This window comes from Furipterus horrens, unplaced genomic scaffold (genome assembly GCF_987537825.1).
Source record: "Furipterus horrens unplaced genomic scaffold, mFurHor1.1.pri manual_scaffold_2, whole genome shotgun sequence".
Lineage (NCBI taxonomy): Eukaryota > Metazoa > Chordata > Mammalia > Chiroptera > Furipteridae > Furipterus > Furipterus horrens.
The window spans coordinates 194320333-194332062 of record NW_028327172.1 but is presented as its reverse complement, the minus strand read 5'-3'; positions in this window follow the sequence as shown (position 1 = coordinate 194332062).

The window sequence follows — 11730 nt, the reverse complement described above, 5'->3', positions numbered from 1 at the left end:
ATGTTTAGTGACATTGAGCATCCTGGGCTCAAGCAGAGGGAAGGCAGAGAGGACTGGAGACACTTGGGGAGAGTTTGGCGCGGTGGCTTTAAAGGGAGAGCTGGGGAAGCGGCCGACTGGGTCCCAGTGCTGACTCATCCCCAGTACTGAGGGTAGACCATTCCCCTCCAAGTCCACAACTGCTCTTTTAATGATATACTAAATACTAGGCCATTTAGATTTTTCAGAAATATCTGCACTATATGTGCTTTGGTTGCAGATATTATTTCTAAAATTGGATTAGTCCAGGGAATAAAGAAAAACATTAAAGAGCTAAAACAGTAATGACCAAGTAAAAACATATGATCGTTGGGGTCTATTTAAAGATTCATCCTATTACATCTAGATTCACCAAGAACTACGTGTTATAAAATTCTCAAATTGGAATTGAAACATGGTATTTTGTGTTAAGATATGCAAATTTATGTAGAGAAAATAAATGTTATATACTCTATAATGTTCTTTCACCTAACAAGTATTTAATTATATGAATTTCTTTTCTTTTATAAGAGATGTTTTGATTTTTGTCTTTTGATATTGACAAAACTGGTTAAATATTCTTATTTGCCTCCCTTGCCTTGTTTGTTATGTTTTGCAACTTAGTAACCCTTTGTGGTTTTTTGTAATCAGTTTGGGGGGAATGGGCTTATTGAATGTTTGAAAAATAAGTTTTAAATGTTTATTACCCAATGTTTTGTACATTTGTAAACTCTAATCACATATGTGAATGTTAATACTCTCAGTGAATTGTTTATTATTCGCAAAAATGCACTGGGCAGTAACATTTTATGATAAATCCTCTATGTTCATTAATTTATATCTTAATATAAAATGAGTATAATCTAAATGCCCATCTTTTAAAATACCAATGTTGTGGTTAATGTGTTTTTGCAATTTATACCAGGGTAGCCTTTATTTTAGTTGCTTTCTTTAAAAATTAAAACAAACTTTTTTAAAGCTAATTTTGAATGCTCATGAAATGTTTCTTTATTCTTTCTACTTTGGAAACACCAAGAAATTGAGTACTTCTGTTCCCACAAATAAAACCCGTAGTTATTTTACTTATGTGGCTGCTAAGAAAATAATAGTGATAGTGACAAATACATTAATATATTTATTATATTATGGATATGAATTCAATTATTTTCCTGACAAGAAGGGATCAGCTGTGGAGTATATTTATGTATTTAGGAGAAGGGAGAGAAGAAGAGGAAAAGCTGTAAGAAACAAAACAGTTTTCAAAAGCAGAAACATGTCAGTACATTACCCCTTCTGTGGAGGCTTAGACCTGTGACTTGAGAGGAAGTACTTGGACATGTACATGTGATCATTCCTTTGAACACTCAGCATCCACTCTCTGGTTCCCTGTGCCCAGAGCGGAGCCAGACTCATATTACAGTAAAGGGACTGATTCCCCTCTCTTCCTTTCTTTTATGCGATTCACGAGAAGAGCAGTCCCTTTGATTTTCTATCTCGCTAGAGGGCCTCTCTGATGCAGTTTTGTAGTCAGTAGACCTGCTCTCCTGGATACTAGTAAAGAGAACCATTTCTTTTCTAGTGATAGAACATTTGCCAAGCATTCTTTCTCCTAGCCCAGTATCTAATAAATCTAGAGGAAAAAATGGCTCTACCTTGTAGCCATCATCCAACATTGATGTCTTCACTTTACTATTAGTCTCTCCAATGAGATGTCTAGTTGCTCTTCATTTTAACCCCAGTTAATGACCATCTTATGAAAAACAATATTTGCTAATAATTTTTGAATGCTTTTATGAACTAGGAACCAAGTTATTGCATGCTTGAATGCACTTAATCCTCATAACAACCTTATGAGGCAGGTTCCATTATTCTTTTTATATATAAAGCGGAGGAAGCTGGGGCACAGAGGTTGACCCAAGATTATATATAGCAAGCAAGTGGCTGAGCAGGGGTTTAATGCAGGCAGTCTGGCTCAGGAGTCCACGTCCTTATCATTCTGGCTTCTAGGTAGAAAAAGGGAGGTTTCATTTCATATGGGGAATCATACATTTTAGTCAAAAGACAAATGAAGTTTATGCTTTTTAGAAGGAAAATTTATACCAGTCACACTCCTCCCAGAAAATTTTCGTTCCTTAGTATTAAGGGAGATTTTTGCTTAACTGTCTTATGAAATTTTATATGCATTTTACTTTAGAAAACTAAATGTAAGAAAACATGACGTACATTTCAGGTTCTACAAATATTAAATAAATTGCACAGTATTTTCGATGACTGAATCATACACAAATTTGTTCACCAAAAATAAGCTTTATTACCTACAAATTAGGTACTCTATATGAAATGGACAAATTCCTAGAAAAAAAAATTACCAAAACTGAATCAAGAAAATAAAAATCTAAACAGATCAAGAGATAAAAAATTTTAAGTAAAGATATTGAATCAATAATCAAAAATCTCCCAACAAAGTACAGAACCAGATGGGTTCACGGATGAATTCTTTCAAACATTTAAAGTATTGACACCAATTCTTCTTAAACTCTTCTCCCTACCCCCCAAAAAGAGGAGGTAACACTTCCTAATTCATTCTATAAGGCAAGCATTTCCTTGCTACCAAAACTAGACAAAGACAGATTATACACCATGACAAACTAAACTTTATTTCAGGAGTACAGGGGCGGTTCAATGTACAAGAATCAAATCAGTGTAATATACCACATTAATAGAATGAAGGGAGCAACAGCTAGAAGAATTTAGGACAGTAAAATGAAAATAAAGCTCTTTGTTATTAAAAATAGAATAAAGAGAAAAATAACATTTCAATAGATAAGAAAATGCATTTGACAAAATCTAACACCCTTTCATGGTAAAAACACTCAGCAGACTAGGTAGACAATGGAATTTTCTCAACCTGTTAAAAGGCGTACATGAAAAACCCACAGCCAACAACATACTAAATGGTAAAAGATAGAAAACTTTTCCTCTGAGATCAGAAAAATGCTCACTTACACCACTGTTAGGCAACATTTTACCAGAAGTTCTAACAAGAGCAATTGGGGAAGAAAAATAAATAAAGGAAATTCCAATTAGAAATAAATAAAACTATCTCTATTGGCAGCTAATATGATCCTATATATTAAAAATCCTCAAGAATAGACACCAAAAATAAAACTTTTAAAGCTAATAAATAAATCTAGTAATGTTACAATACAAAAATCACACAAATGTCAGTTGACTTCTACACACTGGCAAAAAAAAAAAATCTGAAAAAGGAAAAGAAAACAATGTTATTAAAATAGCATCAAAAAGAACAAAATACTTGGGAATAAATTCAGCCAAGGAGGTGCAAGTCTTGTACACTGAACAAAACTAAATAAACATTGCTGAAAAAAACTAAAGAAAACCTAAATAAATGGAAAGACATCCCATGTTCATGAGTTAATAATGTTAAGATGGCAATACTCCCCAAATTAATCTACAGTCAGTACAATTCCTGTCAAAAACCTAATTGCCCTTTTTTTTTTGGCAGAAATTATAAAAGCTGATCCTAGAATTCATATGAAATTGAAGGGAACCAAAAGAGCCAAAACAATCTTGAAAAAGAACAGTCAGATTTTCTGATTTCAAAATCTGTTACAAAGCTACAGTAATCAGAAACAATGTGGTCCTGATGTAAGCATAAACATATAGGCCAATAGCATAAAACAGAAAATCCAGAAATACTCCATAGTAAATTGATTTTTGACAAGGATGCCAGACCATTCAATGGAAAATATATCACTAGGATTCGTCGGCAGCCGTCCATCTCGAGAGACGATAGTGTAGCTTCTTAAGAGCTGAAGCTACAGAGCCTGGGCAGGGTGATATGGAGGGTCTGCTGTTGCCCATGCAGCAGACCCCCCCCTCTCTTCGCAGCTGAAGGATCCAAGGGAAAGACGGAGTCAATACAGCTTGGCTTCAGGTGCGCCGCAGGAGTTGCCGGTGTTGACTACAACGTCAAACCGCCTTAGGGACTCCGGCTCCGGATTTTCTGTCGGGGTTTACTCCCTTAGCCTTTCCCCTGAAGAGGTATGCCGCAAGGCAGCGGAGGTTTTTTGGAGTCAGAGTTTTCCTTCTCTGATGTGCCCTGACTGGAAGATCGAACCAGCGACACTTAGCTCGCAGGCCGACGCTCAATCCACTGAGCCAAACCAGCCAGGGTTTCACTAGGATTAAAACTCAGCATTTATAGCCATCTCAAAGATAATTTTTTAATGTAATTTGCAAATAAGTGAATTTTAAGATCTGACAGAAGGGCTCTTTAGATCTTAATTCTAATCTAAAAAGAGAGTGATAAATAATGAAAAACAGAAGGGGAAAGTTTAATTGGGAGCTCTTCCCCAATGCCTGGTACACAGTAAGCATTCCATAAATGTTGAAAATCAAGATAGATATTTTTAAATAATCTATAATGTTTGGAATTGTTGGTAAAAACTCTTACTCAGGAACAAATATTCAGTAAAATGATATATAATTGTACTGTGACTAGATTATTAATTCACATGGGATATTTTCATTCTATTTGAGTTTTTAATTAGAGTAAAAGAAATCAAATACCATGAAAAATTAAAGCCTACTTTGGCATTTCAGCCTTCTGGATCTCAAATACCTTTATCTATCTAAGAATGCTCGAAATCACCCATCAGAAACCCTTACTGGGCCCAAGCAACTCTGACACCTTGTGAGTCTCTTAAAGATATGAAGTATTGATTGATGCGTCATGATTAGCCGTGACTGCCACCCTATCTTCACCAGCCCTGGGTAGTTATTTCTTTTGGGCTGATGAGGTACATCTAGAAGTGAAGCCAGGGAAGCTTAGGAACCATATCCAGTGCCCTTGGTCTTTGCCCAGGCTGAAGCTGGTTTCATTTGATGACATTTCTTTGTGGATAATAGACAATTATATTTAATTGAGGTATATTAAAACATTTTATATTAGAGAATAAATATTAATTATATAATATTTGTGCCTTAAAATTCTGTAAGTTGCGAAGGCATACAATGGCTCAATGACAGTTTGGTTATGCTGTAAGTGATGGCATGCTCAGGGTATTAAAAGTTATCATGATGACCCTATGTTTCAAAACTAGTCAGGTTGTTTATCTTTTTGAGTGAAGCCTACTCATAAAGAGTCTATTGTTATTTTTTAAGGTAGTAAAAACATTCTACTTGAAAATAAGGAGAACCAATATTTTGTATATTCACCCAATTAAATTTATTGGGTGACATTGGTTAATAAAATTATGTAGGTTTCAAGTGTACATCATCTGTTATACTGCATTGCGTGCCCACCACCTAAAGTCAAATCTTCTGTCACCACGTATTTGACCTGTTTTACCCTTCATTGACCCCACGCCCTCTTCACTTCAGTAATCACCCTCCTGTTGTCTGTGTCTATGAATTTTTGTTTGCTTGTCCCTCTTGCTTGTTCATTTGTTGCTTTCAGATTTATTTCTTTAAAGTTACACATCCTAAAAAAAAATATATGCATGACCCCTAGAAACTGACAACGGTGTGGGGATTGACTGTGGGAGTGGGGGGAGGGCAACTTGGGTGGAGGGGGACAAAAAGGGAAAAACTGGGACAAGTGTAATAAAATAAACAATAAAAAAATTAAATTAAAAATAAAATTATGCATCTGCATAAGACTACATGATCAACTGAGCAGTTCAAAAGAAACAAATGGAGTGAATTTTGTGGAAAGAAAGCGGACCTCACTTAGTGGTAGCAGGAGCAAGGATGTTGGAGAGAAACTGTCATTCAAAGAGCTGCCTCTGTGCCAGTGACAAGAATAGCTGTGCTGTGTGGGAGCTTCAGAGAAAGAAAATGCTAGGTAGTAAGTCTGGCAAAAGCTGACCTACTTATTTGTATGATTCTGTATCAGAAACTCAGTAGCAGAACCACAGAGGAGGACCGGGGGAGTGAATTAATCCAACTGAGATTTCATTTACTCAGAAACTTTCTGATCAATAGGACATCGAGCAACACAGGAAGACTAAAATCTTATACCATAATAGATCATAAAGATGGGCAATATTAGTTCCTTAAGGGCACATACTGGGGTATATTTTTGTATCCCCTGAAGCACTTAACATTTTATTCACTTTTATCTTGACAGTAATAGGCTCTCGCTAATTGTTGGTTGAATATAAATAGGAACTAAACTTGGTCTTTGAGGTAAGTCACCACTGAGTTATTGGAATGCAGGTTTACAGTATTACAGATTCTGAAACACAGAGCGAAAAGAATTCATGAAGTTTCCTTTTTCACATATGGGGTGCGTATGTGGAGGGGGCGGGTAATGAATTTAGGAGAGGGCTGGTAAGCACGAGCATGGAAGTGGGAAAGTCAGAGATGTTCGGGAAGTGAGGAGGCCGACAGCAGCACCACATGCGCGCAGAGGAAGCTCATGCACTGTTGTATTCAAATTGAGGATGACAGTTATGTCTCCTCTCTGTACATGACTTGAAAATAACTGGGGAAGCCCAGATGGTCATAACCATCAGGGAAGCAGTTTGCAGGCCGTCTCCATATAGAGCATCTACTTGCTCTTCCCTTCTGACCTTATGTAAGTAGCCATATGGACCACTTACCGCTAAAACATAGTAACAGAACGGACTGTTTGCTCTCCTCCCAGCAACGTTACAACTGATTTTCAAATGCCATGAACATTCTACCCAATATTTGGATGGTAGGGATACTTTATAATAATTTATCTATGTTACATAAATCTTTCACACTAAGAAATTGTCATTGCTTACTGGACTTAGTGTGGCGATCACATTGTGAGGTATATAAAAGTCAAACCACTATATTGTGCAATTGAAACTAGCATATCATTTTTTTACTTTTTTTTTTTAAGAATTAGTCATTGCAAAGATTGTACAAGATGGTTGCTCAGGTCCCTTTCAGGCTCCAGTATTCAGTAAAGCAGGTTGCATATTTGACTCTCTAATGCTCATACCCATTCGACATATGACATTTCGGGATATTTACCCCAGCTGGAACCCAGAGTGCCACAAGAGTTACCAGCACATTGCTTGTACTACCTAGTCCGGTGAGTCTATATCACGGTATCACACTAGGATTACGTAAAGAACATTAAAAATACCTAAATGCCTGGACTCTACCCCAGATGTAATATTTCAGGATGTCAGTCCAGTCAAAACCCGGGTGACCCTAATGTGCAGTCACAGCTGAGAACTATTACCTAGGCAAACCTCACACAATGGTGGCTTACCCTCCTCTCAAACAGTCACCGATTTACCAGTTTCTTCAAATCAAGGCCCTCTTGTTTTGCTATAGTCTGAGTGTGCCCCGCAAAGGTCATCTGCTGCAATCCGATCCCCGAAGTTATGGTATCAGTAGTTGGGGCCTTTGGGAAGTGCTGAAGTCATGTAGACCCCTCATGAATGGCATTAGTGTCCTTTGGAAGAGGCTCTAGAGAGATCCCTGGTGCCTCCCACCACGTGAGGACGCACGGAGAAGTCTGCAACTGCAAGGGGGCTCTCGCTGGATCCTGCTGGCGCCCTGCTCGCAGACGTGCAGCCCCAGAACTGGGAGCAAGGAATCGCTGCTGCCTATAAGCCGCCCAGTCTGTGGTATCTTGTTATTGGACCTGGACAGACTAAGGCAGTGTTACACCAAGAGCAAGCTTTTCAGGCAAACTTTTCAGGCACCCTCAAGCGCTTTTCGGAGAGCCATTTATACACATCGCCAGTCACTCTTATGTGCTCAAGTTTCCTGAGGGCCCCTATGAGATAATACTTTCCTGGCTTTACTTAGTATGTGCAAGATAGTTAACTTATTTTAAAACAACATACTGTTAAGAGGTTTTCACTAGTTTGGATGAGCTTTTCCCAAATTATGCAAAATTAGTGAGGCTGTCTAGTCTTTGTGTAGAAGAAATGGAGTATTTCTAACAAAAGTTATTTAAGAAGATTTTTGTGGTGGTCTAAAATGGAAAGTAGCTTTTAAAAACATGGATAAGAAGATAAATAATAAATGAGATAGATTGTGACTGTTAGAATACAGAGGAAAAAGTGTGGTAACTAAAATAAGAAAAATGAGGGTCCCTTCAATGATCAGTGCACCCTAAATAATATATTAAGATTTATGCCACACATTAAATTGATTATAGACAAAAGCATCTTCAGAAATTGGTTCAGTTTAGTCTAGCAAACATGTGTTTAGTACCTACAAGATACAGGTTGAAGAATGCAATAATTTTATTAACTGACAACTTCGTAATAGTTTTCTCCAACCACCTTATTAATCGCTGCTTCATGTGGCAACAATTTTATAAATTTTCTGTAGAGAGAATAGAAAGGTAGAAAGTGAATTCATTCTTCTCTACCATGGTTAATGATATATATCTTTTTATTACTGATGGTTTAGAAAAGCCCCTTTCAGCTTCACAACCCGTTATTGGTAATGTCATGTAAATTCTTAGGATTGGGAAAAACATCACGTTTGTCTCACGTGTATGCTGTATCTCCTCTATTTCCCCATATTTCTGTGCTTTCCCTGCTTCTAGGACGTATTTCTATCCTGATACAATTCCTGGAGCACCTTTACAGCATGACCTAAGCCAAGACTGCTTGCAATAACTTAATTATGGCAGTGGTGGTGCGGGGGAGGCTGAAAATTGACCACTGATTTTGGCAATTAGCAGTTTCTATGAGGCAGAAGCAGTTGTGTCTTGGTAAATGTTTAACAATGGACTCCCTGTGCAATAAAAAAATCTCTGACTAGTAGCATTTGCCAATTTCAATGGCAACAATATCAAGCTGCTGACAGGACGTTACTAAATACTAACTTGCGAAGAGATGCACAGCTTTCACGAGCCAGTGTTGTTGGGCCCCAGCACACCGTTGAGAAGTGGGAATAAGAGCTAGAATGCACAACCTTGAGTAAAAAAAAATAAGGAAGTGAATGGAGTACTTTCTCCCAGAGAAAAATGAGGTATCTAAGAGAGGTCCATTGGGACTGTAGTTTTATTCATTCACATCCCCCCAGAATAATTTTATCATTTCTTTTTAAAGCATCTGAAAATGCAGATTTGTGATTGCAAGAAGCTGGCGATCACAAATCTGCATTCTATCTAGTCTGGATTTACCTAGTCTAGATTATTTCATATAAATAGAATCATACGATTTGTGACTCTGTGCCAAGTTTCTTTCACTTAGCATATTTTCATGATTCATCCATGTTGTAGCATATAATGTATCAACACTTCATTCCTTTCTATGGCTGAATAATACTCTGTTGTATGCGTATATCACAATTGGTTTGTCCATTCATGGACATTTGGGTTGTTTCCACCTTTTGGCTACTGTGAATGGAGGTGTTATAAACATACATGTACAAGTATTTGAGAACTTGTTTCAGTTCTTTGGGATATATATGTAGGAGTGGAATTGCTGGGTCATTTGGTAATTCTATGTTTAGCTTTTTGAGGAACTGCCAAACTGGTTTTCAAGGCAACAGTCATTTCACATTGCTGTGCATAGGCTTTCTTTTTAAGAGAAGAAGCTATTTGCCTTCAAAAACAAAACAGGTTTGCCATTCATTTCCTTGGGTTTGGCATACTCTATAATAAATCACTGGTTTTCAACTCTGGCTGTGTACCACAGAGTTTAAAAGAAAAGAAAGAAAGGGAGGGAGGGATGGAGAAGGAAGAAATGAAAAGAGGGAGAGAGGGAAGTGCCAGGCTCCATCTTTAGAAATTGTTTCAATAAATCTGGGTTGAACCACCCGGGGTGACCCCAAGTAATTCTAGTAGCAGCCAGGATTGAGAGCTACTATTCTATATGAACTCAAGTAATGCAAAAATGTTCCTCTTGAGAATAGAAATTATTAAATTGTAATGAATCCAGAACTAATTTTAATTTCTTAATTTCCTTGGCTGTTTGATTCATAGCCATGTATCTGCACCTGGAATTATGCTTAGCACAGAAGTGGACAAAAATAATTGGCTTAATGTCCAATATCAAATTTTATTTTAAGCTTAAAATTAATGATTTTTAAGAGTAATTAATAATCTTTAAATGACATTAATATATTTAGCTACTGATGTGAGTTAGGAAACCAAACGGAAATATCTCCAATTTAGTATCTCCTAATCCAATGTTATTTCTGAATACACTGTCTTTCCCCAGTTATTAATTGTTGTGCTCATTAGACTTTCTTTCTATATAATATTAGTAGGGAATTATTTCCCCAAATTGCCATCATTTTAAAAACTGGAAGTCTGATAAATTGGAAGTAAAAATATAAGATGATCAAATACTAACATTTACTGGAAATTAGTGTGCAATGAGAAGCTCTCTATTTTTAAAATCTGAATTCTACCTAGATTTCCTAGTTTATTTATCTAGTTTTAGTATTAAAGGTCATTATTTTTCACCCCCAATCCCATGATATCCATCTTTCTCTTCACGTTGGAAAGTCTCCTTTCTCTCTGGAAATTCATTTTTCCGATATTACAGCAAGTTATGTTATTTGGGTTTTTTTTTTTCCAGTATCCTTTTGACAAGCTTCATGCAATTCTTACCAGTTTTTATAGCAGATTTTGACAAAAATGCTTTTTCCTAATGCCCTATTTTTCTAAGTAAATTATAGGTTTCTGAAGATTGCCATATAACAGGTATTTATTCCTAAATAAGCAATCAAGTTGAAGGTGTATAGCTTAAAAACAAAACAAAACAAAACTCTGTGCACTCTAGAATTACCCCTTTCACAGGTTGTATAATGACTTGACTAACTCTTCAATGAATTTCTCCCAGACAAGTGGACACAAGAGCCTTTCCCAGATGGACAGGCTTAATCATGTTGCTGGATTTCCCTCCTTTCCCAAATATTATATTACAAAAGAGCATTTCCAAAAGTGCAAATACTTCTAGAAGAATACCACAAATTAAAACAGTTCCACCCCTGGCTGCTGTGGCTCAGTGGATTGAGCGTCGGCCAGCGAGCCAAGTGTCGCTGGTTCGATTCCCAGTCAGGGCACATGACTAGGTTGCACGCCAGGTCCCCAGTTGGGGGCACAAGTGAGAGGCAACCACACAGTGATGTTTCTCTCCCTCTCTTTCTCCTTTCCCCTCTCTCTACAAATAAATAAATAAACAAACAAATTAATTAATTAATTTAAAAAAAGTTTAAAGAAAAAAAACAGTTCCATTAATTTTCAAGCTCCACTATGGATAAGAAAACTGAAGCTGATAATTATCACTACAATGGCAATTATATTAAAATGTATCAGATTAACATGTGTATACCTTACACCATGTTATATGTCAAATATATTTCAATTTAAAAAAGAAAAGTGAAGCTGACAAAGTTAAGTACATTATCTAAATTACTAAATGGTTATCACAAATTAAAACAGTTCCACCCCTGGCTGGTTTGGCTCAGTGGATTGAGCGTTGGCCTGCGAGCTAAGTGTCGCTGGTTCGATCTTCCAGTCAGGGCACATCAGAGGAGGAAAACTCTGACTCCAAAAAACCTCCGCTGCCTTGCGGCATACCTCTTCAGGGGAAAGGCTAAGGGAGTAAACCCCGACAGAAAATCCGGAGCCGGAGTCCCTAAGGCGGTTTGACGTTGTAGTCAACACCGGCAACTCCTGCGGCGCACCTGAAACCAAGCTGTATTGACTCCGTCTTTCCCTTGGACCCT